This window comes from Equus przewalskii, chromosome 6 (genome assembly GCF_037783145.1).
Source record: "Equus przewalskii isolate Varuska chromosome 6, EquPr2, whole genome shotgun sequence".
Classification (NCBI taxonomy): domain Eukaryota; kingdom Metazoa; phylum Chordata; class Mammalia; order Perissodactyla; family Equidae; genus Equus; species Equus przewalskii.
In genome coordinates this window covers 63,676,712-63,704,149 of record NC_091836.1, presented here as the reverse complement: position 1 = coordinate 63,704,149, position 27,438 = coordinate 63,676,712, and the positions used below count along the sequence as shown (strand labels likewise).

At 38.9% G+C, this 27,438-nt stretch overlaps 1 protein-coding gene across 4 annotated transcripts in view; it reads right to left on the bottom strand.

The window, feature by feature from the left end:
• Nucleotides 1-27,438, bottom strand: part of TENM4 (teneurin transmembrane protein 4) — a 2,704,309-nt gene that overhangs the window by 2,380,826 nt on the left and 296,045 nt on the right. The window contains exon 2 of one of the 4 annotated variants that reach the window (XM_070625737.1): nt 25,675-25,767. The exons of the other annotated variants lie outside the window; for them this stretch is intronic. The gene's annotated coding sequence lies outside the window, so the exon portion shown is untranslated. The remainder of the gene's footprint in view (nt 1-25,674; nt 25,768-27,438) is intronic. 4 annotated transcript variants of the gene reach the window in all.

Genomic DNA, 27,438 nt, shown 5'->3' with positions numbered 1-27,438 from the left:
TCATGAATATAGCTCAAAGTAAAGATATATTAACCTATATCAGTTAATACACTCAGAAAATGTGTTATTTTTCAAAAAAGCTGATAAATATTTTTTTCCATCATATTTAAAATAAAAATCAAGAAGTAAAGGAACTTATACTATAGAAGGGTCAATGGAAAAAAGACGTAAAATGAGCTTAACCTTAGATTGTCTATGTTTTGTAAATATAGGTAAATTTATTAATAAAACAAATTTAATATTATAAATACTTGAAAGAGAAGCTATTTAAAATATTAAAATTAAAATCGTGCAGTTGTCAAAAACTAGGAATGCACTCTCATTAGGACAATCTCTTTAACCTATACAGTTATCTATTTATTAATATGCATCTTTATTGTAGAAAACTCACCGAAAGAGAAAGAAACACAAATGCATAGGTACATGTGGATGTGCACGTGTACATGTGTACACACACACATACATATATATGTATATATATATATATGCATACATATAAATCCAACTCCCTAGCATTAACCTTGCATGCTATCTAGTGAGAGGTGCCTCAACCAAGGTTATGTCCCCTCAGTGTGTGTGTGTGTGATTAAAGGAGGTGGTTTGAATCTACTGACTGGTTGATGAGATGTTTAAAATCACAGGTCTCCTTGCCTTGATTTTGGTCTATTATTAACGGCCAGACCAGTTCCAGAGCTTTCCCTGGAACTTGCTAAGACATCTGTTGCAACTTCCCCATCCAACCAGTCCTGCTTCCTTACTCCTTACATGTGGTCTTCATGAGACACCTACACCCCCGCTCCACCATCCAGACAAACAAAAATCCTTCCCACCTCAAACAAATCTCCAGGTCCTAATCTGTTTTCTGAGGGAACCCAATCTAAAGCAGGAATGAAGAAGGCCACATGTGCTACTGATGACACTGCGATTTCAAGGTATAGATATGCAAGCTCTTCAAATCCCTGCTTCAATATAAAATCCTGTTTGAATATAGCTAATAAGATGTCATCTATAATATCTTTGGAGATCAGAATAGAGTTTTACCTTCTTTGATAGGTTTTGAATAAAGATAAATCTAATTTAAATTTACTCAGGAAATGATGCCTGATACAAACATATAAATATATACATATGTATACGAATATATTCAGCAAGGAAGAGAAGTGAATGGGAGGTTTTAAATTTTCAAGGCACAAACTCTCACTCCTACTCCATAATAACGCATGTGGAAACTGCTGGCCCCAGATAAACCCCTTTCAGCTTCCAAATGAGTAGACTTAAAGCCTTTTCAGAAGCATTTTCAGGTGCTTTCTCATCTTCATACAAGACTCAGCTAGGTATCTGTATTTACAGAAGGAGAAAACGAGGCCTGAAGAGCTTCAACAACTGGTTCAACGCCACATGGCAGCAAGTGGTCAAGTTGGGATTTGAACTACTTCCATTGACTTCAAAGTCTTAATAATTTGACCCCTTTTGTGATGTCACTGCTCCAAATTGTGATTTAGAGATTACTTAAGTTACCGGGAGAAGGGGGGAATCCAAATCCCATGAGTATTTCCACCCATAAATTATTACCTCCCTTGAGGAATCAAGAGGAACGTACAGGATAGCAGGAGAGCTCTGTCGCCAGAAACCTGGGCTCAAACTTGGACTTTGCCACTAAATAGCTGGGTGAATTTGGCTAAATTACTTGATCTCTCCAACTCCCAACTTCTTCATCTGAAAATCAGGACAGGAATAACCTCCTGGAGTATTTGCAGGAATAAAATGTGGTGATGAATTAAAGTGCTCAGCACGCTACTGGCACATAGTAAGCACTCAACAAATGTTAGCTATTATTACTGTAACTACTCGAGATCAAACAGGTGAAAGAACAATGCTGAAAGATTGTTTGATTTTCTGTTTTCTATTTATGGTAATTTGACATTATAAATCTTAACAACTGACAAGGTATTTCAAGGTTAAACATTTAACAATAACTAATTAATTCTATTTTCCTTTCAGTAAATCATTATCGGAAGAAATCATTAGGTGACCTTTTTTGGTTACAGCAATCCAATAAAACTTACATTAGCCAGTGTTTCAGGAACATTAGTCTAATGTGCTTTCAGAGGTCATCTTCTCTGAGCAGTATAATAAGTTTGCGTGAAAAGCATAAAGCATGTAATATGTAATAAGATTTGGACTTTAATGAACCATCTTGGCAAACTGACTAGTACTATAATTCAGAGGTGAGCTGTCTTTAATTAATGAATTAAAAAAACCAAGAGTATTCCCTAAATGCTATGCTTGATTATAATTTCACTTATTTTCCATTTTCACCATATCCCCCTGATTTGTTGAGCAATATGAAGTGAATCTCAAGTGACCTTGCTTCCAAAAATAATAGGAAAAAATAGAAGCAACTTGCAAAGAGATGGCACAACTTGCAAATTGTGTAGCTTCTAAAGCATAGGTTTTTTTCTAAAAATAGTAACAAGTTTGGCTTATATTTGATTACAAATCAACTCAAATATTTTTCTGAAACACCCCTCTACCAGGTGTACACCACAAAATGAAGCTTACTAAACCACTGGGTCAGACTTAGGTAAACATCCCCATTGAAAGATTTCAAGAGCAAAAGACTAGTAGAGGGTTTCAAAGAATAACTTCCTCTCTCTTATTCCCACAGCCTTTGAAAAGAGTTTGCGACAGTTTATTGTAATTGTGTATCTAACTCTCCTACAAGGTAGTAGGCTCCCCAAGCATAGCAGTTTCTCAGAACTGCATGGTATTTCTGATATTTAACAAAGGCCTAACAGATTGACTTAGAATGCACTGAGTGTACGATTGCTAAGAAATGAATATATGAACGAGCAGTGGGTTTAAGTGTTTTCCTATTAATATGTTATAATTTACTTCATCATGTGCAGAAATGTTCGCTACTATGTAGTTATAATATTTCAAGCCTAACATGCCATAAGTTACAAGAACCATTATTTTATGTGACATTAAGAAAGAAAAACAAAACTGCCAATTTAACTGTGATGTGCCTTCGTTTCTAAGACATATACAAATTTTGGTGATATAAAATTTGGGAAAATGCATCTTAGAATTAATAAAATTTTCTTATGTGGTGCTTATACTCTTATGTGAATAACCTTTAAACTTCTGCTGAAGGCAAAAGTAGAAAGAATGAAATAAAAGAATTGTTTAACATCCCTTGATGAGGAGAAATAACTTAGAAAGAGGCCGCTGAGGAGAATATAGATAAATGTCTCCTCTTTAAAGCTTTTTCCTTGACTAGTTCTGGCAAATTGGAGATCTGCTAGAACATTTGTTGAGGAAATTGACCTTTCTATTGTACTCAGACTCAGCAACTGTTAGAAGAACTGTAATTTTTTTCTGAATTTGTTATAAGGGGCGACAGCATGGAAGCAACAATTGTGATAGCTATTTCAAACCCCAGAAGTTGTACTTAGTGTATCATAGAAAGGATTTAGCTCTAGAAAGAAAAGTATAAATTTTAGGTAAATTTAAGTTCATTTACATCTAATGTAACGATAGCTACAACTTTTAAACTATCACTCTTTTCCAAGTTAGCCACACTGCATTCCTTTCTACAAGAGAATAAATCATATAAACAAAGTTAGTCATAGAGATTTATAGCTTATGATTCATATTTTAAAGTAAATAAAGAGAGATACATATCTATTAGAATGAGCCCTTATCGTTTTGGACCTTGGTGTCAGGACACCAATTAATGGTGACTATTGAGAGAAAGAACAGGCTCTGGAAAATTCACTGTGCCTTGTGCCTTTAGACCTCCGCTAACATAACCAGATAAAAAACTTTATAAGCCGCCGGCTATTTTAAATATTTTGGAGGTGATTTAGTGCATTACATTGAGATAAATAACTGTCTAAGCTATTGCCTCATTTTTTTTTTTTTTTACATAAGGTGAGGCTTCTTTTAAAGGGAGGCATTCTAGTTCATTTATTTCCTTCTGAAAGAGGAGAGTTGTATTATTTTATCTCCATGCTCTTTCATGACAAGGCTTAGACAGTCAGGGATTGAGTGAGTAGTTGTACAACCTTCTCAAGTCTTCATGTCCCTTGTTTGTAGGAAAAGGAGACCTGCCCACCCCCAAGGGATATATTGAAAATAAAAGTTGTGAAGTCTACCAGGAACATGCTCCTGCCTCTACATAGCTCCCCTGTTAGCTGTCCAAAACAAGGGCTAGTAGTCTTGTAACTGGACATTAAAAACTTTAGATTGTAATATGGTTTCTCCTAGAAGCACAAACTACATTGCCTAATAAACTTCTACAGAGGGAATATGTTTTTTTTCTTTATACCCTCAGGAGTCCTTTGAGAGTTCTCCTGCCTCTTGCCATGCTACTTTACATCTGTCCAGCAACCGTGGGATTAAGTGTTGTTACTTTATTGACCAGAGTCTGAGATATCCACGGGTCATTTCTTATTAGTGGAGCTGATTATGTTGCCTTACAAGGACTTGGCTCTGCTCATCTTCCCTCCTTCGGTGCATCTGGAGACAGTAGGCTTTCTTATAGCTTCTCTTCCCCTGGGGTAAACACATTCAAGACAATGATTCCCTTTATGTGTGACCACACTAGTGCTCACCAATTTCTTCCACGTGCAAATAGGTTTGCTCAGTTTCCTGCCAGTGCTTGCCCTGCTGCTGATTGTGACCATCTGGTAGCGTTGTGATGATTAAATGAGCTAATATACGTAAAGTGGATCAAAAAGTGCCTGGCCCAAAGAGTGCTCTCAGTAACAGTTTGCTAATGTCATTATCATTGGTAAGTGGACTTTGACTCTGTACCATATCCCAAGTCCTTTAGGTTCAAGGGACCAGGAAGGAAAAGTTCCATTTAGCCTTCCAAACACAAGCTCACGTACTAATGAACTCGACTAGTAACAGTAGCACTTCATTTCTCATCAGGCTTTTGTCCTTATGAGGATAATTTCTTGGCTTGGAACCTGAGAATAGGTGGGTGGTAGAATAATCAGACACTAAAAACCCTGACAAGTCTTAACTAGAGTAATTACTGTAGAATTCCTAGTAGATATTTGGGAAAACGTATCCCTGGATTTCATCAGCAAGTAAAGATTGCTAGTGTCAATGATAATGGCTCGAAGGTGAGCAGATCACGTCTCAGTATTCAGGTTAGTTTTGATGAAGGAAAGACGGAAGGATGGATTAGGCATAACTTGGGATGATAGTTCAAAAAGAAGCCAAGACCGACTGAAACAAAGAACAAGATTTTGGCCAAATTCAGGCTGTGTCCCCTGTTATTAGGGAGACAATCTAAGAAAGAAGCTATGACAAGAGGCAAACAAAGTTACCCAAAAAGCGCAGAGCTTACATTACACGTTTGCCTATCAATAATATTTGTCCCACCTCCTCGTAAACTTCCATAACATTAAAATACAATAATCCTCTGGCTGCCTCCAACATGAAAAGCAGCCAAACTATGAAGGTTGAGCATTGCTTATGAACATGAGGAATGAACACATCGACATGGCAGCTACCTATTTCTTGTCAAGAGACACTCTGCTTAAACTGAGGCTGAAGGAAATGATAAAATAAAATGCTCTGAGCTGGGAATCTTTCCTTCTATGTATTACATATTTAAGTGTGTATAGACAGTTACCTATGTATGTGTATACCTAAAGTTGGGGGGCATGAAGAAAGAATATTTCATGTGAAAGAATATTCTAGCATAAAGATTCAATTACTTACTAGGCGTGTTGCATTTTAAGCAAACTATTCAACGTTGCTGAGTCCTTGTTAACTTACGTGGACATGTGCAACATGGAATTATTGTCAGCTCTTCTCCTGACCTTTAAATTGTCCTTGCAATTTGAGGCCTCAAATGAGGTAATGCATGAGAAAGCCTTTTGTATACTGAAAAATAGCATGCATATGTAAGGACTTATTAACTGTAAAGTAATATGATAAACAGCAAAGTTAAACTTTCTAGATTGTGTTGCACTGAGGGTGCAGGCATCTGTCTCCTCCCCAAACGCTAATCCCATTTGTAGAACATAATTGCACAACTTGGAAAGAAAAATGTTATGAAAATCCCAGGCGGTTCTTATTCACCTTCATGAGTTATTTCTACAATTGCCACAGAAAATGAATTGCTAATGTGTGCACTACAAATAATTGCATAAATGATGGCTATGCCAAAGAAACGATCAATAATTATCCATGCACATTTTATAACAGTCAGTTCCAAGTGCAAAATGCTTGGCAACTTAAAGGAAGAAGTTGCACTTGTTAATTTTCTGGCAAGAAGGTTAAGTAGAAAAGAAGCAATTCAAACATATGGGAACAGCCGGGCTCCCTGGCATTTGAAATCCCTAAATGGCTGGCAGAGAGCGAGCCTGCTGCTGGGGATGCAGGAGGGCTTGCGGGGATGAGAAGAAAAGGAATGGGCAAGAGAAGTCATTACAGATGTTTTCTTGGAGATTTGCTTAATTTGTCTGTCAAAAACTTTCCCTATTAAGATCAAACTTCTGCAGTGCTAACATTTTCTGAAGACCTCTTCCATGTTAGAAACTTTCTATGTGTTTATCTCATTTAATCTCCACAAACTGTGAAGATAGCACTATGATTCTCATGTTGTAATCGCATCAACTGAGTTTAGGAGATACAAGGGATTTGACTGAGGGGATTGTTAGGAACAGGATTCAAATCTGTGTTTGTCTGACTTGGAAGCCCTCGAGCTGAGCTTTGTGGTACTCCACCCTCTCTTCAGAGCATGCTCAGAAGGAAGAGTCAGAGAAGACCTACAAACGGGCAAGGCTTCCACACTTCTTGTCACCCACCTTCATGGCCGCCAAAGAGACGTTAAATTTTACATTAGGCTGAATCATATGAAATTGTCCAAATTAGACGCTTTTTGACCATCAAAATGGCCATATATAGTTCAAATTAACATATGCTCCAAACAATTCAGCTTCTATGCTCCTACCTAAAATGTGTCCTCCTCTGTCTTACCATCTGTCCGCCCCTCAGTCTCTTGCCCTACTCTCCAACTACCACAAATCCTCTCACTCTTTGCAGACTTAGCTCAACTGCCACCTCCCCCTATAAGCTATGCCTCAACCTCCTTAATAGCAAAAAACTCTCAATGATGCTAAAGAGAAAATATTTTCTGCCTCCTCTTAAGGTTCTTCATCTGAACCCTTCTTGGAGCATTTTATTCTTTTGAATTTAAATTATAAATATTTTCGGTCCATATTTAATTATTCTTATAATATTGTAATTTTTTTTTTCTTGCTGAGGAAGATTCACTTGAGCCAACATCTGTTGCTAATTTTCTTCTTTTTGTACGTGAGCCTCTGCCACAGCATGGTCACTGATGGACGAGTGGTGTAGGTCCACACCAGGGAACCAAACCCAGGCCACTGAAGTGGTGTCTATAGAACTTAACCCAGCTACTGGGGCTGGCCCCATAATATTGTCATCTTAATGGGAAAGACCAGGTGTTCATATTTCAATTCCTTAAGATTGGAACGATCATATTTAATGAATGTATATAGTTATTGATGACAAGTTTACTCTATGTATACCTGGATCTTATCACTTTTCACATTGCTTTAAAGTTGTCTATTTACACATTTTGAACTTGTCTCTAGCATCTAAGGGCAGGAACCTTGTCTTGTATATCTTTGAAGCATCCAAACATGTTCTTGGGCCAGGCTGTAGTTGGTGCTCACCGAATGGACATTCCATATACAGTGTATCTCCCTGCTCCAGTCCCTACTGTACCCAGTAACTAGGACAAATGTAGCTTTTATTTCTGTTTACCAACTTTGCATATAATTTGGAGCTGTATTCAGCCTCCGTGTCTCTTACAGAACCAGTAAGAACCATTGGTTTACCAGTTCATTCTCCAGTAAAGTGTCCTATATGCAGACTTCCATGGTCTTTATTCAATATTAAAGTGTTGGAGGCATCAGTTTTCAGATAATACGATTGAACCTGTCTGTCATTAATTGTTCACATATTTCTCTGGGAATGAGGACTTAATACCTTAATCTGTGACTTAACAATTTTAAGAACAATAAATAAATTGCCAGCACTTTAATGTTACAGAGGTGTAAAATTTTAAAAACAGGAAAAGAGAACAGCACTCACTATGTGCTATGTGCTTAATGGATGCTTTGCATCCTAAATTCATTAAATTCTTAAAACTATCCTATATGTGCCACATTATTAAACCAGCTTAACTACAGGATAAGGCTTAAGAAAACGTAAGTAACTTTGTCAAGGCCAAGTACTGAGCAGTTGTCAGCTGGGATTTATACCAATTTTCTCTGGCTCGACAGTCCATGCTTGATTCACTTCATAATATTTTCAGAGATATAAAACAAATCCCCAGAACAAGGCTGACAGCAATCACTGTTTGTATTTTTATGTCATCGTTTAACCTTTCAGTCATGTGTTCACACAACACAATTGTCCTTAAATCATCATGTGAATTATTAAGAATCAAATCACTGTGAAAGCAGAAAGGTAATCAATATTTGCTCAGTTTCCAGAAGGTGCCATGATTGCTGCAAGAGTTTCCTTATACATTGTTTTCTGTAGTCATCACGGTAATCCTTGGAGGTAAGTACATGTGATAATTTTCATCTGACTTGCAAATAAGCAAAGAAGAGCTGAAAGGTTTAATAACTCCCTCAGGCCAACAGCCAATAGATGAGAGAGTTTGCATGTAGATTCAGGTCTGTGTGACTTCAAACCCTCGCTCTCTCACATGAGGCCGTGCTCTCTAAGAACAACGAAAATTCTTCATTGGGACAAGTCTACGCTGGGAACCATGCTGCTCAGTGAACCTCTGGACCTTCTACTGCCAATTCTGGGGATTTGCATATCATGGGGAAGATTTTTGTTTTTGTTTTGTATATTGTTTTTAAAAAAATTAATTAAAGTCCTTGACAAACTTGAAACTAGTAGATAAAAAGTTCTGGAGATCTAATGTATAGCATAGTGTTTACAGTCAACAATACTGTATGATAAGCTTCAAAGTTGCTAAGAGATTATATCTTAATTGTTCTCACCACAAAAAAATGATAACTAGGTAACAGAGTTGTTAGCTAATGCTAGGGTGGTAATCATATTGCAACATATAAATGTGTCAAATTAACATCTTACACTTTAAACATCTTTAACGTTATATGTCAATCATATCTCAATTTAAAAAGAGAAGAAAAGTCACAAAGATTTTTAGAAAAGCCACTGACTCCCTAACATGGCCAAAGGCCTCACATAGAGAAGTTGTTAAGAACATTGACTGATTTGGCTAGTGAAAAATCCCAAGCATCAGAAATGATCAACATTTATAACATATTTATTCATATATTTTCTTGTTCATTCCTTAGAGTGCTTATGTATCCAGGCAAAATGCTAGGTACTGAGAACACAGCAACAGCTAGCAGGACGGTGGTAGCCACTCTCAAGGAGGTCGTCTTCTGTGACACTGGATCCCACACCTCGATTGGCATCAGGATAATCAGGGATCTTTGTGAAAATACAGCTTTTCAGGTCCTGTCATTGACTTAGAATCTTTGGAATATCAAGATAGCCATATCTAATAGTGGCTCTAAAGTGGATTTTGACATTAAGGGTGACTTGGAGGATTTGTATTGTATCATCTTAGCTAAGCTAGAACTACATTTCCCAGAATCACCTTCCATGCAGGAGTCCTGTTTAGCTGGGCCACACAATATGCTTTGACTGAGAGTTGGAAGGCAGGAGTGAAGCAGCGGGCGTCTCATTTTTATACTTAGAAAGTCAGTGCAGGGCACAAGGTCCTGGGGCAGCTCATGTACTTATGACTTATGTGCTAGCAGGTTCACCTTGGTGGTGTGGGGAAGCAGTTAGCTAGGCCCAAAGAATCTCAATTTCCTGCTAGTTTTTCTCCTTCATCTCCCCTGACTTCTGAGCCTGGTGCATATTTTGCTCTGTGATGAAGGTCACCAACTAGATTTTTTGCAGGATACTCCCAATGTTAAAATAGGAGCTATATAGGTAGTGAGAAACCGAGAGTTTCCAGTTCATCCTTGTGGGTTCCAGCTCAACCTTGAAGAATCCAGCTGTTCTTGTGTCCACTACTTCATGTGCAATTCTGTTCTAAAATGCCTGACCCATTGACTTCAGGTCTCAACACAAAACACAAAACAACAGCTTTGCATAGATTGTATGACCATCTTCCACAAGTGTCTAATGTCATATCTCTATAATAAATCTTTATATGTACTACTGTATATGTATATTTATACACTCAAACACATATATGTATGTGTTTATATACATAAATATAGATATGGATATAGATGCATGAGTTGTGTGAGAGTGTATATACACACAAATTCACATACAAACATATAAATACACACACATCCATCTGTCCATCATTCCATCCATCCAGCCATCCATCGTTCTATCTATCCATCTATTCAAAAGCATCCTAGTAGTTCTGCATTTCTGATTTGACCTCGAATGATATAAAATTTGATAGTGAAAATGATTCCAGAGGAACAGAACTTTAATGATGGGTTCTCTGAATTAGTTCTGTGTTCTCTGGAGATGGTTCCCTGATCTGATTAAAGAGATTAATACCCTTTCCAGCAGTAACCAAGACACTAGTAGTACCCGTGACAAAACGCTTATTTAAATATATCACCTATAGACGCCTGTAATAAATTTCATAGAGAAGGCAAATTTTGTGTCATCAAATATTTGTGGCCATAAAACATTTTAGTAGAAATAAATAGTATAATGGGTTGATTGATTGCTTCTAAGTGCTTTGGAGAACTTGGGGGAAAAAGTGATGACCTCAGGGGTTTAAATTCCCAGCTAAAGGTTCATGTAAGGAATATAAGAACTTATATGATGACCCTAAAATAAACCCTTATACCCTATAGCTGAAGAGCCAACAGTTTTGAAAACCGACTTAAGTCTAATCTTCTAGGTAGCTGAATTACAATGCAAATTGAATTTTCAACTTCTCAGAATGTCTTACTTTGAAGTTAGGCCATTGATTAGGAAAGAGTATAACTCTGAAAAGTAGGATGGAGACATATGGGCAGATTCTCACAAACCCGTGAACAGTGAACATTAAATTCTGTTGAGCCTCATTTGTCAGTAGGAACAGCTCTTCTATGGGTGTCTGAGGAGGTTGGTCAACTCTCCTCCCTTGAGGAGATGTGAGTCCTCCCTTGAGGTACTTACCTTACAAGGAACTGCTAATCCTTTTCAGAACATATCACTACCACCACTCCCTCCTTCTAGACCTAAAGCCAGACTTAAGACTACACAGGCTTCAGATGGTCAGGGACAATGTTTGACCCCTAAAAAGGTACGAAACAAGCCAAAATAAATGTATGATTTTGACAGTTTTTGTAGGCAGAAATTGGGATAACGTGTTGGAAAGATTCTTTGGAATCAAGATTGGGGGGAAAAAAATAGAAAATTAGGTTAGGTCAAATTAACTTGGATTGGACCATAATTAATTATGGGTTCACCAATCAGATATTGGATTCAATTAATTAGGTTGGGAGTCTGGGAGTGGCTCTAATAGTTACTCGGTTGGTTAAATAAAATCTGGACCAAAAATCACCCACACTAAATAAAGTTAAAATGAAGGGATGTTTTTGGTGAATAGAGGAAAGTACTTAGGGAAATTGGAATGCTATTACTTATCATTTAAGATCTTCTCAGTTACCTTATAAATATATCTCCTAGAATAGTTCAAAGGACAGTCTTGTTATCACGACTCTGAGAAATGCGTTTGCGAGAAGAGTTCCATCATCCATAAACAGCTCTGAGATGTTCTTCTCTGTAAGCCAGAAACGACAAAGGAAACTGCTTCCATTGACCTAAGCTCCCTAAATTTAAGGCATGGGATCCTGGAATGGTGCAATCCAAGTTTCAGCACTTTATCGCCAAAGCAAAGGTCAGTATGGTTGCCACAATGGTTAGCATAACTGAAGCACTTATCATAATCAGCTGAGCCTCAGAGATGTTTGGCGTTGACTAATTGTGCTGCTCCTAGGACTGAAATAGATAAGTAGCCTTTATACTGTTTCTTTATTTGTATAATCAGAAAAGCTCTAGGTCTGAGCCTATAATGGAGAGTCAAGTCCAGTCGTTCATATCTCATACATAAGCCATATTCCAGACATAGATCTCCTTGAAGGAAGGGTAGGCAAAGTCACCTTGAAGAAGGACTCTGCTACACAACCAGAAATGTATACTGTAAAGCTTCTTCCTATATTTCTCCCAAAGAAAACTGCCATCATTTATTAGGATATTACAATGAGGAAGGCAAAATAATTAATCAGACTTTTGCAGAATTTCCAGATATTGGCTCTGAGCTGACACTAAACCATACAAACCCAACCTCAATTTTGGTTCCCCCACTTAGAATAGAGACTTAGGGAGATAAAGTCATCAGTGGAATTCTGGATTGGGTCTGTCTCACAGTGAGCACAGAGAGCTCCTGAACCCATACTACAGTTTCTTCTAAATCTGCAACATTAAATTGGAAAAGATATACTCAGGAAACAGAGAATTTCCACATTGGTTATCTGATCTGTGTGAGGTTTCTTATGGTAGGGAGAGCCAAGACGAAAACTCTAGAACTGTCTCTGTCTACCAAAATAGTAAATCAAAAGCACCACCCCATTTTTGGATGGATTACAGAGATTAGTGAGCCATCATGCATGACTTGAAAAATGCAGGAGTACTGATTCCTCCCCTATCTCCTTTCATCTCACCTTCCTGGCCTGTGCAGAACACAGATGGATCTTGGAAAACTATAGTGGCTTACCAAAAATTTAACCCATGGGAACTCCAATTGCAGCTACTCTTCTAGATGTGATTTCATTGCTAGAGAAGATCAATGCATCCTCTGGCACCTGGTATCAGATATCGATCTTTATGTTTTCCCCCTATATCCCCCCTTTTATAGGTGTTAGTAGAGATCATCAGAAGCAGTTTAATTTAAGCCGAAAAGACCAGCAATATATCTTCATGATTATGCCCTGAGGCTATGTCAACTCATCATTGCTATTTCATAATCCAGCCTTTAGGAACTTGATCATCTCTCCATTCCATAGAACATCATGCTGTTCCCTTACAATCATGATCTCATACAGATTGGATTTAGTGACAAGGATGTCATTGCCACCATAGATTCATACTTAAGGCATGTGTGACAGAGTGGGAAAAAATTTCTCACAAAAATTCAGGGACTTGTCAACTAGGTGAAATATCCTAGGGACCTGTGGTCTGCCAACGTGTTGATATATACTTTCTGCGGTCACAGTAATTGTTACATCTGAACCCTCCTACTGTTAAGAAAGAGGCTTGATACCTAATGTGTCACTTTGGATTTTTGAGGCAACAAACAGTTCACTTGGACAGGCTGCTTTGATTTATTGACTAAGTAATCTGAAAAGCTATAAGTTTTGAGTGGGGCGCAGAACAAGAAAAGGCTCTGCAACAGGTCCAGATTGCAGGGCAGATGACTCTGCTCCTTGGGCTGTATGACTCAGCAGATCCAATGGCCCTAGTAGTATTCAGGGAAGATAGGAAAGCCGTATGCATTGCACAGGCCCCAAAAGGTGAATCACAGAGCCTACTCTTAGAATTTGGAGCAAAGCGATACCATCTTCTGCAGATACTATTCTATTTGTGAGTAACAGTGGCTTAGTGCTAGACTTTCATACAGCCTGAATGCTTGACAATGAGCCCCTAAATTATCATGTAATCTGAATTTCCCATGATGAATTGGGTATTGTTTGATCTACCAATCCGTAAAGTTGAATATGCAAGACATTCCATCATCAAACATAAACTTTATATACAAGATTGGGCTCAGGCACCTGCTGAAGGAACATGTAAGTTACGTGAGCAAGAGGCATAGATACCCCTGGCTTCATTCCTGTTGTATTACCTCCTTCCTCCTGTCCTGTACCTATGATCTCATGGGGAGTTCCCTGTGGCTGGTTGGCTGAGGAATAAACAAAAATCAGGTCTGGTTTACAAACGGTTCTGCAAAATATGATGGTACTACCTGAAAGTATATGGCTATAGTACTATAGCTCTGAAGCCCATTACACACCCATTCTGGGACAGCCCTGAAAGACAGGGGTGGACAAAAATTCTCCCAATGGGCAGAAATTTAAGCAGAATCCTAGTGGTTCATTTTTCCAGAGGCACATATGTATATACAGAGTCATGAGCAATGGCTAATGGTTTGGTTTTGATGGTCAAGGGCTTGGAAGGGACATGATTAGGAAAGTGATGACAAGATGGCAGAGATGTGTGGACAGACTTCTCTGAATGGACAGAGTATAAAAATATGTGTGCCCCATGTGAATGTTCACCAAAGAGCAGCCCTGAGAAAGGAGGATCTTAATAATCAGATGTATAGTAGATTTGTAACCATTAGTCGTCCTTTTTACCCAACTACTCCAGTATTTTTTCGCATTAGGCTCATGACAAAAAAGTAGTCATGGCAGCAAGATTATGGTTATGCATGATCTTAGCAAGGAGGACTTCCACTCACCAATTCTGACCTGGTTACAGCTACTTCTGATTGCCCAACCAGCCAACAGCAGAGACTGACACTGAGAATCCCCTCCGCTGTATGCCATTATTCTCTGCTGGGATCACCCACTTAGTAGCAGTTTGATTAGGTAAGATCACTTCCATCAAGGAAGAGGAAGCATTTTATTTTCACTGGAAGATGCTTATGCTGGATACAGATCTACCTTCCCCGCCCACTGTATTTGTTAACATTATCATCAATTGACTTACAAAACACTTTACCCACTTCCATGATATTCCATACAGTATTGCTCTTGACCATGGAACTCATTTTACAGTGAACAAAGTGTGGCAGTAGGCTAATTCTTATTGGATTCACTTGTCTTACCATGTTCACCATCATCTTGAACTAGCTGGTCTGATAGAGTGGTAAAATGGCCTTTTGAAGACTCAGTCACAGACCTGGGTGGCAACGCCATATAAGCCTGGGGTAATGTAGTATATGTTCTATATCAGTGACCAAGAATTCCTTACCTCTGGGGAAATTTAGTGGAAAGGCAATTAGAGTTTATGATCCTAGATGCCCTAAGAATATATACACTAGCTCATGTTTCCAAGGGACCTGTGAAATACATTCTGAGTTTCAAACTACCAGGTCAGAGATGAGATTGCCTTAAATTGGAGAGTCTGGATTGTCATGTCTATAGAGTGATTGTCCTGTATTCCAAAATATATAACACAAATAAGTAAATATTTCTACATTGAATAATTTTCTTATTCAATCATATTTGAGGAAAGGAATTCTCCTTGAAAGAAAATGGCTCCAACATATAATTTTAAAGGAAAAACTTGGAATGGTAACATTTACTTTGATGAATATTCAAGCATTTAAAACTCTCAAATGTGTCACGTGAAGAAAAATTCACCAATTCCCAATGTCATCCAAAGTAATTACAAACATAACTGGGATGAAAATTTATCAGTGTCAATTACCGTTATGTTGCATAATCCAAATGCTTCATTGGATCTTGAAAAGTTAAATAGCCACATGGGCCATGAGATTGTTCATCAGTCCACAAAAAAAAAGAAAAAGGAAAGAGACTATATATGGCATCAGCACTTTGTGCAATCTGCTGTGTGTGTCTTATATTCATGACTGATGAGCAAACTCCCGGGAATACCCTAACTCTCTTTTTGAGTCAAGAATCCTGAGACTTAGTGTTGGTTGGCAAGTGGAGGGGTAGAAGACATTGGTCATGGCAGTATGACAGCAGGGATTCCAACTCCGACTCCAAGCTCAGATTTTTCCCCTCCTTCCAAACTGTCCTGGTTTGTGAGAGGCCCATTCCATGGGGGAAACTGGTTTGCACAGATATTACAGTACATTAAAACTCTTGAAACTTTGTTGCACTCGCTCAGCCACTTAATTGTAACACTGTTAAATGTGACATACTTGCCAAATAACTCTTGTCAGTGCCTATCACAAACTCTCATAGGAAAGTACTAATTAAAGTGAGAAATTTAAAGGATGAATTACCTGTGAATGGTAGAGGTGCCCATAGGCCAAATACCTGCAATTTGCTCCCTCTTGACTTCACTGAAGTTCTGAGTAACCAAAACACACAAGACCTGGGCTTAATCCTGAGTCTGCCACATGTTAGCTGGGTGACTTTGGGGAAGACACCCAACCACTCTAAGTCTTAGTTTTCTCTTCTGTATAACGGCATAATAATATTGATGCCTTGCAGTGTATCTGGGCACTGCCTATGAAAACACTGTAAAATCCCAGCTGTAAAAATACTGCTTGATTCATACGAAGCACTCAATAAATGGTAGCAGTAATTATTTTATGACATCCAAATTTACAAATTAAAAGTGGTCATGAGTTGTTACCTTTTGAACAAGAAAAAATACTAATTATATACCAACATTTTTTACCTGTAAACAAAAATAGATTGTGACAAGTAGCTGCTGGAAACTGTGCAGATAAGGTTCACAAATTCTTCAGCATGATTGTTTGCCTTTTTCTTTCTAACTTGAAAACAAAGGTAATCTGTTTTCTGAGCGTTCTGCCACTTCACCCCCCATCTTTAACAGGTCCTTATTTACTTGTTTCTAATGACTTCCTGCTGCTTTTTTCATCAGGCTGTCTCATGTGGAACAAAACATATGTACTGCAGGCCCCAATTAAGGCTAACTAAAGCACCCCTTGCTTTGGGTTTAATCCAATCTGCCAGCGATCAAGAGAAATGACCCCTCAATGGACGCTCTGCCACAGCTCAGCTGCCTTGCTGAAATGGGGCACTGTGCCCACATCATGTGTCAGCCCAAAATGATACCAGGTGAGAATGAAAAATGACAGAATCTCTGACATGACAAATTATGCCTCAGACCAGCAAAGGGACAGTGAGAAGGCATTTAGGAAAACCACAGAAAAAGTATTCGGTAGGAATTGCGAAAAGAAAGTCCTTAGAAAGTAAGAAAACACACCATTTCCAGTATATAGTTTTCCAGACCCTCTGTACAGCTCTGAAATCAAATCAAATTGGGAGGGAGATTATTTAAGTTTGATATATTTATGTCCTGTTTTACCAAGAAATGAGTTAACACGTCAGTGGTTACTATGTCTTTTTGGACTCTTACTTAAGCTCTAAGAAATTTTATTTTGAGTCATTGCTTGGATACACTGGAGCATTGTCTTTGATTAATAAGAACTGTTATTCAATTGTGTGCCCCTGAGAAGCAACACTGAGACTCACTGAGATGTAGCAAGTTACCTGGCCTGCACTGCTGGGCTCCCCTCAAAAGCAACCATCTCATGCTTATCTCTCCTCGGTAAGTCCGTGCAATGGCACCTGCCAGGCAGCCTCTGCAGCAGTGCTGCCTGAAGAGGGACTGCGGGGACAGTTTCTACCTCTCCAGGGCCATGTGTCCTCACCCTGACCTCGCTGCCACACTATTTTATTCTTCTTTAGTCTTTTTCAACCCTCCTCCAGAAAATCAGAGGAATTCCCCGTGGCAGGATAAGAAGACATTTCCCTGGCTGGTTCATGCCCTGTGTCACTGAGTGATGGAGGGAAAGCAGATGGGTGTTGGATCCAGACAGGCCTGGATTCACCTCTGGCTTCCCTTATTCCTGTCCATGTGATCCTAGCCAAGTTCTGATTTTTCAGTCTCCATGCTATCATCTGGGCTTTTGCTTTAAGCCAACATTATACAACACACTAAATAGTTGCGGATTAAGTGATCAAATAAGTATAAAGTACCTGTAATGCCTGATAAAGACACATAACACATAATTTCCTTCATTTGTTTCAAATTATATTTATTTATGTGATATGGAAATCATATTCAGTTATCTTCCAACTTTACAACGAATCACAACCTCCTGAAGGGCCCGGACCAAATTCCTCATTTCCGTTCAACTACCCACGACACTTGGCTCCAACAGATTCCGTGCCTACAGCTCTATTAAAGCCTGCGCACCTACTGTCATGGTCATCTCTTTTCATGTGAAAGAAAAAGGCAGGGTTGTTGGCCCTCAGAACAACGTCAGAGCACATTTCTTTGAAATCAGACAAATTCCTAAGTCGTTGTGCACCTTTGAGGAGCTCCACTTTTTGCTTAGAATAAAGCTCTTCTTCCCTGGCATCTTATAAAAGCCTCTGAATTATCTGGGTCCTGCTCATCTTCAGCCAGTCCACACTACCCTGAGCCACTCCTATCCACCACAGTCTTTCAGTCTGCACCTGGACTTCTTTCTCACTGCGTCTAGAACATGCTTCCCACCTTCTTCACAGCCTACTCATTTCTCAAGACTCAGACCAAAGATTCCCACCCCTGGGAAGATTTTCCTTATTGTTTCAGGCCGGGAGGACTTTCTGGCTCTGCATTCTCAAAGTCAGGCTGCGTGTCAGCCTACAACCATACCTGCCAGAGAGTTAACACTCAATACACAGTTCTTAAATTACTTAATGAATAATATTTGTCTCAATGTATTGTCATGACTCGACTGTTTCTTTTTATCCATTAGAAACCCCTTAAGAACAGAAAATGGTGTTCTAGCCTAGCACCAAACTTGTCATACAGAGGGCAGTCAGTACCTGTGTACTGAGCAAACCAGGTAGCTAGCTACACAGATATTTAAATTTCTCTTATATACAGTTGTACTGCTATATAGATGAAAAGGACAAGGCTACATAGGGTGATGTACACATGAACTGGCTTATCTTTATAGGAAAGGCAACAACTTGTAAGTTTATTAATAATAATGACAAATAGAAATGGCAAGCAATAGGATATATTGGAGTATATAAGGAAGCCATTTGGTGTAAACCTAATTCAGCCTGACTTTGTTTTTCCAAAAGGGCCTGACATGGCCATAGAGGATGCATTGTATATCTGCTTTAAACATTTACTATGGCAAGAACAAATGGCCTTAAGATAAAGGTGCAACTTCCCCTGATATTGGCATTTCCTTAAGCATAAGCATCTTTCCTTAGGCTTGGGACTGATTGCTGTGCTCACCTTTGACCATCCAGCTCAGCTGTGACCACTCAGTTGAGACAACAGACCTGCCACCCTGCTGTGTTCACCAAGACAGAAGATCTAGCTGCTGTGTCCATCAATCACTGTGCCAACAGAGCAGTCTTGCCACTATTGTAAAAGGGACATTTCAATCATATGTGAAACATCCTTTCTGGGGGTATATAACCACTTTGTACACCCTACTTCTTTGGTGCCCTTTCTTCCTTCGGGAAGAAATGCCCTGGGCCATGGTCCTCACATTTCAGCTCAGAATAAACTCTCTCAAATTTTCATTTATAGATTGGTTATGGATTATTTTCATTCACAATAATAACTAATATTTATTATTTGCAAGCCACTGTGCTAAGAGCTACATAAGCATTATCTTATGTAATCACTATTACAACGCTATGAGGTAGGTACTGTTGTTACTCTCAACTGAAAGATAAGAAACTGAATGTTACAAAACTGGTGAGTTATCAATGTTGCAGCTCTAGAGGGTAATGAACTTGGGATGAGAATTAAGTCTGTATGAAGACACAGCTCAAGCTGTCAAGGATCTGCTATGCTGTCCACCACTGCTTCTGTGGATGACGACCTTCCAGATTGGCACTAATAAAGTAACAATATTAATGCTTTCAAAAAGATACCCTAGCAGCTTAGAGAAATGCAGGTAGAAAATGATTGAAACATTCCCGGGGAGAACTTTAAGTTTCAGGGGACTTGAGGTCATTAATTGGAGTCTGATGAACATGCCCAACATTTGGTGCAATGCACACACCATGGGGTTAGTGTTGCAGCGTGGTCAAACACAGATTGTGCACAATCAGATGCTGCACACTGTGACACTTTGAAAAGGTGAGAACAGAGGATGACTATGTTATTCAATCATCACGATAACTTTATGATGTAGGGCATTCAATTTCATTGATTAACAAATTAGTTCATTCAGCTGCAGTAAGATGATTTTTTGAAATTTAATTTCTGTCTTGTTCTAGTTACTGTAGGAATAAGAAAGATAAAGTTTTCCCTCATTTCCCCCTCTCACTCTGATGACTCTCTGGGTTCTTTTGTCAGGGTGGGGGTGGAATAGAGATTAATATCTTGTATTTCATAGAGGACTGTAAAGGCTATTATCCCTGTGCCCCATGTGGCCCAGATCTTTGTTTAGCTAGATATGGTGGCTGGCAATTTGAGAAGGACAGGGTTGTCATCCAAGCAGTGGGTAGAGGGTTGGCTTGCCATAACCTGGGAAGACTGAGTGTTATGGGTTTCTAGTGGTGTTCTTTGGGCATCATCGGTATACAGCCCCCCAGGGCAGGTAGAAATTTCAGCCAAGTCTACTCCATGGGTGTTTTTGGAGAGTGGAACTCAGCAGATATCCCTATGTCCAACACAGCCAGAGTGCAAGAGCACATCTTTCAATGGCCCCTGTGAGTCAGCCAGCCCAAATGGTGGCATCTGTGATAAATTTAAAACCAATGGGCACTCCTTTAGTTTTTCTGAACTGTGAGAGCATAGTTTTTTATATGATCCTAGGGAACAATTTCTTGATCCTTCCCTTATCCTTGAAGAACTGAAGTTAGATTTCCAGGCAACCCTAGAATGTGGGAATGCCTCCTTGTATAATTGGACATAGGAGAAAAATAAATTAGTCGTTTCCTGCAACTGAGTGTCTTGGTATAAATTTATGTTGATTACACACTTATTTAACAAACAAACATTAATCACCAAAATGTTTTAGGCATTCTGCAACAAACAAGGGTAAGATAATGGTCAACACATAGCTCCTGATTCTAAAGGGCCCAGGGTACTGGCGAGACAAAGATAATTGACAAAGACAACAAAGTATAGAATTCTCAAGACTACAGTAAGCATATGCAATCAATTTAAAAGGATCATAAAAGAGAAACTGCTGATTTGATCTTTCAGGATCAGGGAAGTCTTCCTGGAAAATAGAGAACAGCTAAGCAGAGATGTAAAAGGCAATGGAAAGTTGGGCAGGGCAACAAAGTTTGAAGAGCATGGGCTCAGAATGATTAAGCAACTTGCACATCTAGAAAATGGCAGAGCTGCCATCCAAACTCTACACTATTTCTACTAATGCACACTATTAGGAGAAGGGCTGTCTAATGAAAATAGGAATGAATCAACCAAAGAAAATTAAAAGAAAAGCAGATCTCAGCTACTGAGGCCAGCATAGAACTCCATGCTGAGGCCCCATCCAAGGCCCAATCTCCAGAAACAGATGAGCAGGCCAGATGTACACAGTGAGTCTACTCTTTTACTGGTTCAGTAATTCTCATTACAGTGATTGCAATCAAATGTTGGTAAGATCTGAGGCTCGGAGTCTCTCTTCCCCCCTATAATTCCATGACATGAAACAGAGCTGCCATGGAATCTCCAGACTAGAAAGGAAACACTCCTTCCTCTCTGGATGGACCCCTGTAAATACCATTGGCCAGAAGATGCTAAAATGAGAAAGGCAGTGTTAGAAAGCCCCTAGGCTTACCATACGTATTATACCAAGCACACAGGAATTGCATCCATGAGAGGATAATGCATGCTGTGCAGCAGCAGCCGCAGCAAGAACGGCAGCCATACACAGCTGTGCTACAGCCACCATGAATTTGCATGAGGCGTAATTTTATTAGATAGATGGCCCATTTGATTAATCATAGCAACTGGTGAGAAGAAATATTTGCATAGAGCATATCTTTTCTGTGCTAGCATCCATTGATATGTGAGACACATTCAACCAAATGCGGTTAGGAAATGGGCAGCAGGCGCATAAAAGGTTTATGTTGTTTTTACGAACAAAATTGCTGTTTACAAATATCGCACAGCAGGTTCTCTGTTTTATAGATAGAAATAATTCACTCCAAAGCTATAAAGGTCCCAGAGAAATGGGTTTGCTTATATTCATCCCATTTTAAATTATGAGAAACCCATGCCACTATCCCAGAAACTTGCCCCTTCTTGTCCGGGCCTTGAATATTCACACACACTAGCCAAATGATGAATCCCAGCTGGGAAGGCATGTGGCCACAGTCCATTTACAGCACGTTAGCTAAATATTATTATTCTTTGCAAAGTGCAGGCAAACACAGGAGTTTCTATAGCAAGAAAAGCCTTATTCTGTGATTTTCCAAAGGGGTATGTTTCAGGCCATTTCAAGGGAACAGGAGGGCAAAGATTGCAAGTGAATGAAAAGTTATTCCCATTGTATAGCAGCTTTGAAACAATCTTCCCAGACATAGTTTATAACTTTTTTCAAAAGGAATGTAAAGCATAAACTTTCTTTTATCTGCCTTCTTTAAGCGTTCCTTATTCTATTTTACTTGGAACAAACAACGCTTCATTTGGAAAGTGGGATTGGCTTTCAAACTTATTGTTGATATCATTAAAATTAATGGAGAGTGGGCCTGGTCCCGTGGCAGAGTGGTTAAAGTTCCGTGTGCTCTGCTTCTGCAGCCCGAGTTTATGGGTTCGGATCCTTGGTGTGGACATACTCCATTCATCAGCCATGTTGTGGCAGTGTCCCACATACAAAAAAATAGAGGACAATTGGCACAGATGTTAGCTCAGGGCCAATCTCAGGGCCCCAAGCAAAAAGAAAAAGGATGATTGGCAATGGATGCTAACTCAAGGCAAATCCTCCTCAGCAAAAAAAAAATAATGGAGAGGAAGGCTCTCCCACCTCTGTCCAATTGTTAAAGATATTTACAGGACTTCTGGGTTGAAAGGACAACTAAGCACATACTTTGGCCTTCTATCTATAATAGCACCTTACTGACCACCAGAAAATATTGTTACAACAACCACAAAAAGAATAAAATCTTAACAGGGCTGAAAAAGAAAACACAAACATTTATTTATTTTAAAATTTTAGAATTAATGGGTAGCTATGCAAATAAAACCTAGTAACAATTATAGAATGGAATATAAGCATCATATCACTATAAACTTTTAAGAATGAGCTGGAAGAAAAGAGAAAGGATAGAAAAGAGAATAAACATTAACTTTTTAAAATTAAGCCATCAAAGACAAGACTATGTTATTTTAAGTTATAATGTTGATCATTAAAAATCTAATAGAGGGAAGAGTTTGTTTTTCACATTATATCCATTTGCATTGTTTTAAAGGTTTTGTTCCATATGTATTTATTTCCTCTATAAATTAAAACATGAGCCAGTTAGATAACCTTTGGTAATTACATAAAATTGCATACTATGTTATAGCTTAAAAAATGATAATCACCTATCTATAGGAAGATGTCCACAGCATATTACTAAATTTAGAAGCAAATCACTAAGTAGTATATATACTCTGATTCCAACTGTGTTAAAAAAGAAAATATCATTTAATATTCATAAAATACATTTGAACTAAGGGCAATAGCTATAATGGGAAGAGCAACTGATGGGACCAGGAGAGAAGCAAAGGGAAGGTAGGAGCACCCTTATGCCGTTTATTGTCTCTGCTTCTGTGACAACACTGAGGAAGACTTTTACCCTCCATGGTAAGTGAACAGATTTGGCTCTCCTGAGGAATGCATGTGTCAGATTTTTGAAAGAGCCCACGGGGCCTACACAGGGCACAGTCACATGGCATGTGGGATCCACCTCTCACATCCTGGTGCCCCCATCAGCAGTCCACCCTGCGGCCCCTTGCTTCTGGGTTGCCTCAGCCTGGAGACCACAACTTTGCTCAGGGTCTGCTAGAACCTAGAGAAACTCACCTACCCTTTGTGGTTATCAGATCAGATCAGATGGTAGGAGTTCAGCATGCTCAACTGATGCTTTCTCTCTTTGCTCTGCCACATTGTTCCAGTTTCCTGTGCCCATTTTCCACCCCTTCTGCACACATACCCATCTCAGATGAGCAAACCCTCAGACCAAGCAAGGACCCATCCTGGAATTGTGGTATCAGCATGCTGCTTGTGGACATCCTCAACCTCATGGTTGATTCTCTTGGAGGCCAGTTCACTTGGATTTAGGGAACGGAAAGCCTCTCCAGAGGAACACTGCATCTTATACAAGATCAACACTCCCTCCCCTATAGTCTTTCCCTTCAAAGTCCTTTTCTTATACAATAACCCCCACTTATCTACAGGGGATACGTTCTAAGACCACAGATGGATGCCTGAAACCACAGATAGTACCTACCTCTATATATACACTGTTTTTTCCTATACATACATACCTTTGTCATAGGTTTAATTTATAAATTAGGCACAGTAAGTGATTAACAATAACTAAAATAGAACAATTTCAAAAATACACTGTAATTAAAGTTACCATAGAGCTTAGCAACTTCACCATATGGCTTTTTTCTTTCCTTATTAAGTCCAGAACTTTTACCTTTTCACTTACAGGAAGCATTTTATAGTTTCTCTTTGGCATATCTGAATTGCCAGCATCCCTACTTCTGCACTTGGGGCCAACAGGAAGCATTTTATAGTTTCTCTTTGGCATATCTGAATTGCCAGCATCCCTACTTCTGCACTTGGGGCCAATAGTAAGTAAAATAAGTGTTACCTGAATACAAGCACTGTGATAATGCAATAGCAGGTCTGATAACCGAGCCAGCTACTAAGTGACTAACAGGCAAGTAGTATATACAGCATGGATACACCGGACAAAGGGATGATTCACATCCCATCCTGCGAGATTTCATCGCACTACTCAGAACTGCACACAATTTAAAACTTATGAATTGTTCGTATCTGGAATTTTCCATTTAATATTTTCAGACCACGGTTGACCATAGATAACTAAAGCTGCAGAACGTGAAACCACAAATAAGGGAGGACTACTGTAATTGAGGAAAGGAAATGGCAACATTTTGCAATAAAACTAGTTCTGTCCGTGAATCTTTCAAAAAGCCGAGATTGGTGGGTGGCCTGAACTATAGATGACTCCTTGACTTTGGAATATGGAATGCCTTTTGACCTCAGCTCAGGCCTGAGAGAACGAGAAAAATCTGTCTATATATTTCTGGTTACAATGAGCGATCACTTCAGCAGCTATTACAGTATTCTAACTAAGAGACGATAAGACTGATGTATGGCAATGTATATTAGCACGGAGGTTATAGAGGAAATGTAAGTGATATTTATGAGCTAAAATAAGCAGGACCAGGTGGAGTAATTCAAGTGCAGGAGAGACAGAATGAATGAGAAAGAGAAGGAATCAAGATGGTCTCCAAGGTTTTTGACTTGAGTAGTTCCATGGATTACCAGCTGAGAGGGCAAATACAGGAGGACAGGTTTAGAGGAGCAAAGATTATGACCGGACTTTGAGGGAAATTTCAGTTTGACATATCCGCAGCACCCACTGAAGAAAATGCTCAAAAATAGTTGGTCTGAAACTCAAGGTGAACAATCAGAGCTAGAGTCCTATTTGGGAAGTCCTATATATATCTTTGGTGGATAGGATCAGAAGGAAAGAAAAGGAACATTTGTTCTCAGTGAAAGAAAAAAGTCTCAATTATTTGATGACAGGAAACTTTCTTTTTAAGTAAAACAGTAAATAAAGGATGGGATGTTTCCCTGAAGATTTACCTCAAACTCACCTGGTCAGTTATTGGAGGATCCGGTACTTCTAGCAGAAGTAGTGACTTAGCTAGCAGCTGCAGTGTTGCCAGACACTCTTCTTTGGCATCTTACTAGAGCAGCAAAAGAAGGTAGGGGTTTTATTCACTCCCACAAGTTCCTACCATATTTACCCTTATTATACCCACGTTCATACCACAAGGATAGACCTTTTGTGATGTTCTCCATATTTGTGATAAACCCCTATTTCCAACTTCCTATCACTCCACTCTGCATCTTAGTCAATGGTACGAAATTTAACTCATTATCTTCTCCCCCTACCATCTTGTTCCCCACAAGATTATAAATCATGCACCCAAACACCTAAGCCAATAACCTGAAAGGGGTTCTTGACAACTTCTGCTTTTTCATACTCCACATCCAATGAATTTCCATGTCCTAATAATTATATCTCATAATTAGCTCAAACTTATTACTTTCTCTCTATTCCCACAGATAATAACCTGTTGTGTTTACAATTTACTGGGAATCTATAGCTATAAAATTTTATATCTCACATAAAAGAAAAATGTTTTTTCATAGGATTAAGCATATAGACAAGACAGTTGTTTGTCCTTATTTTTGACCATGGGATTAGTATGCAAATGAGGATGATAATTATCATTAATATTAAAACGATAACTATCATTATAATGAGCATTACAATTTATTCAGTGGTAAGCACTGTATTCAGTTCCGAATATATCATGCATGAGTTTGCTAAGCAACAAGTAGCAGTGGGTATATATTGGGAGGAATTAATTCAGCGAACACTTAACGGAAAACTTTCAAGCCTTGATTAACAACCAGAAGAGAAAATAATTTAGATTAATATTTGAGGGAGTCAGTCCATGCTATAAGAAAAGGAGGTGGCGGAACTATAGCCTGCTAAATAGGATTAGTTCTTGTATCTCTGAAATGGTATCACAAAATAATGGAATGACTCTAAGATCAACAGAGACAAATTTAAGTTCACTGTAAGGAAAAGCTTTTAATAGTCAAAGCAGTCTGAAAAAAGGCACAGCTGTCATAGGTCGCAGTTTTCTAGCACTGGAAGAAATGGTCCGGAAGTTGGGCAATCACAAAGCAAGAGGGCACTCAGGGGATTCAAATATGGATGGGTAAACCTTGAAGATCCTCCTGTCCAACTCCCCTATGTGTGGCAAAACTGCCCAAAAGATTCTCACTTTCCTCCTTTATGAGGCTTTTAAGAACTTTGAACCCTGTGTGAATTAGTACTCTGGGGCTTGCCGAATCACATGGAAGCTGCACTCAAGTACAAATCTATATCCTGCTGAGATGCAAGGAGAAACAGTCCCAACGGAAAACTTCAAGGATAGACACCTATTCTTTGTGGCTAATTGGTCACCTGTTGATATCTCTTCCCCGAATGCGATTTAATATCTCTTCAACTCACTATTCTTACTATTGAAAAGGATTTTTTTGTGTGATTGCAGGAGAACACACAGCTGTAAGAACCAGGAGTCTTTATTTCAGTAGAATGAACCAGCAAACAGCTGAACTGGATTATGACTCACTTGACAGCATCCATCTGAAAAGACCAATTGATCTTCTCCTCTGGAGCAATTTCAAGATTTCATAAACCATTCATGGGCATAAAAAATGTGTAGAACACAGATCAATAAGTCATTTATTTAAAAAAAAACACAGAGCATCTGCCATGGGTTACCATTGTGCGGACCTGAGACTGAATAGATGAATAAAGCATGGTCACTTCAGAGGAA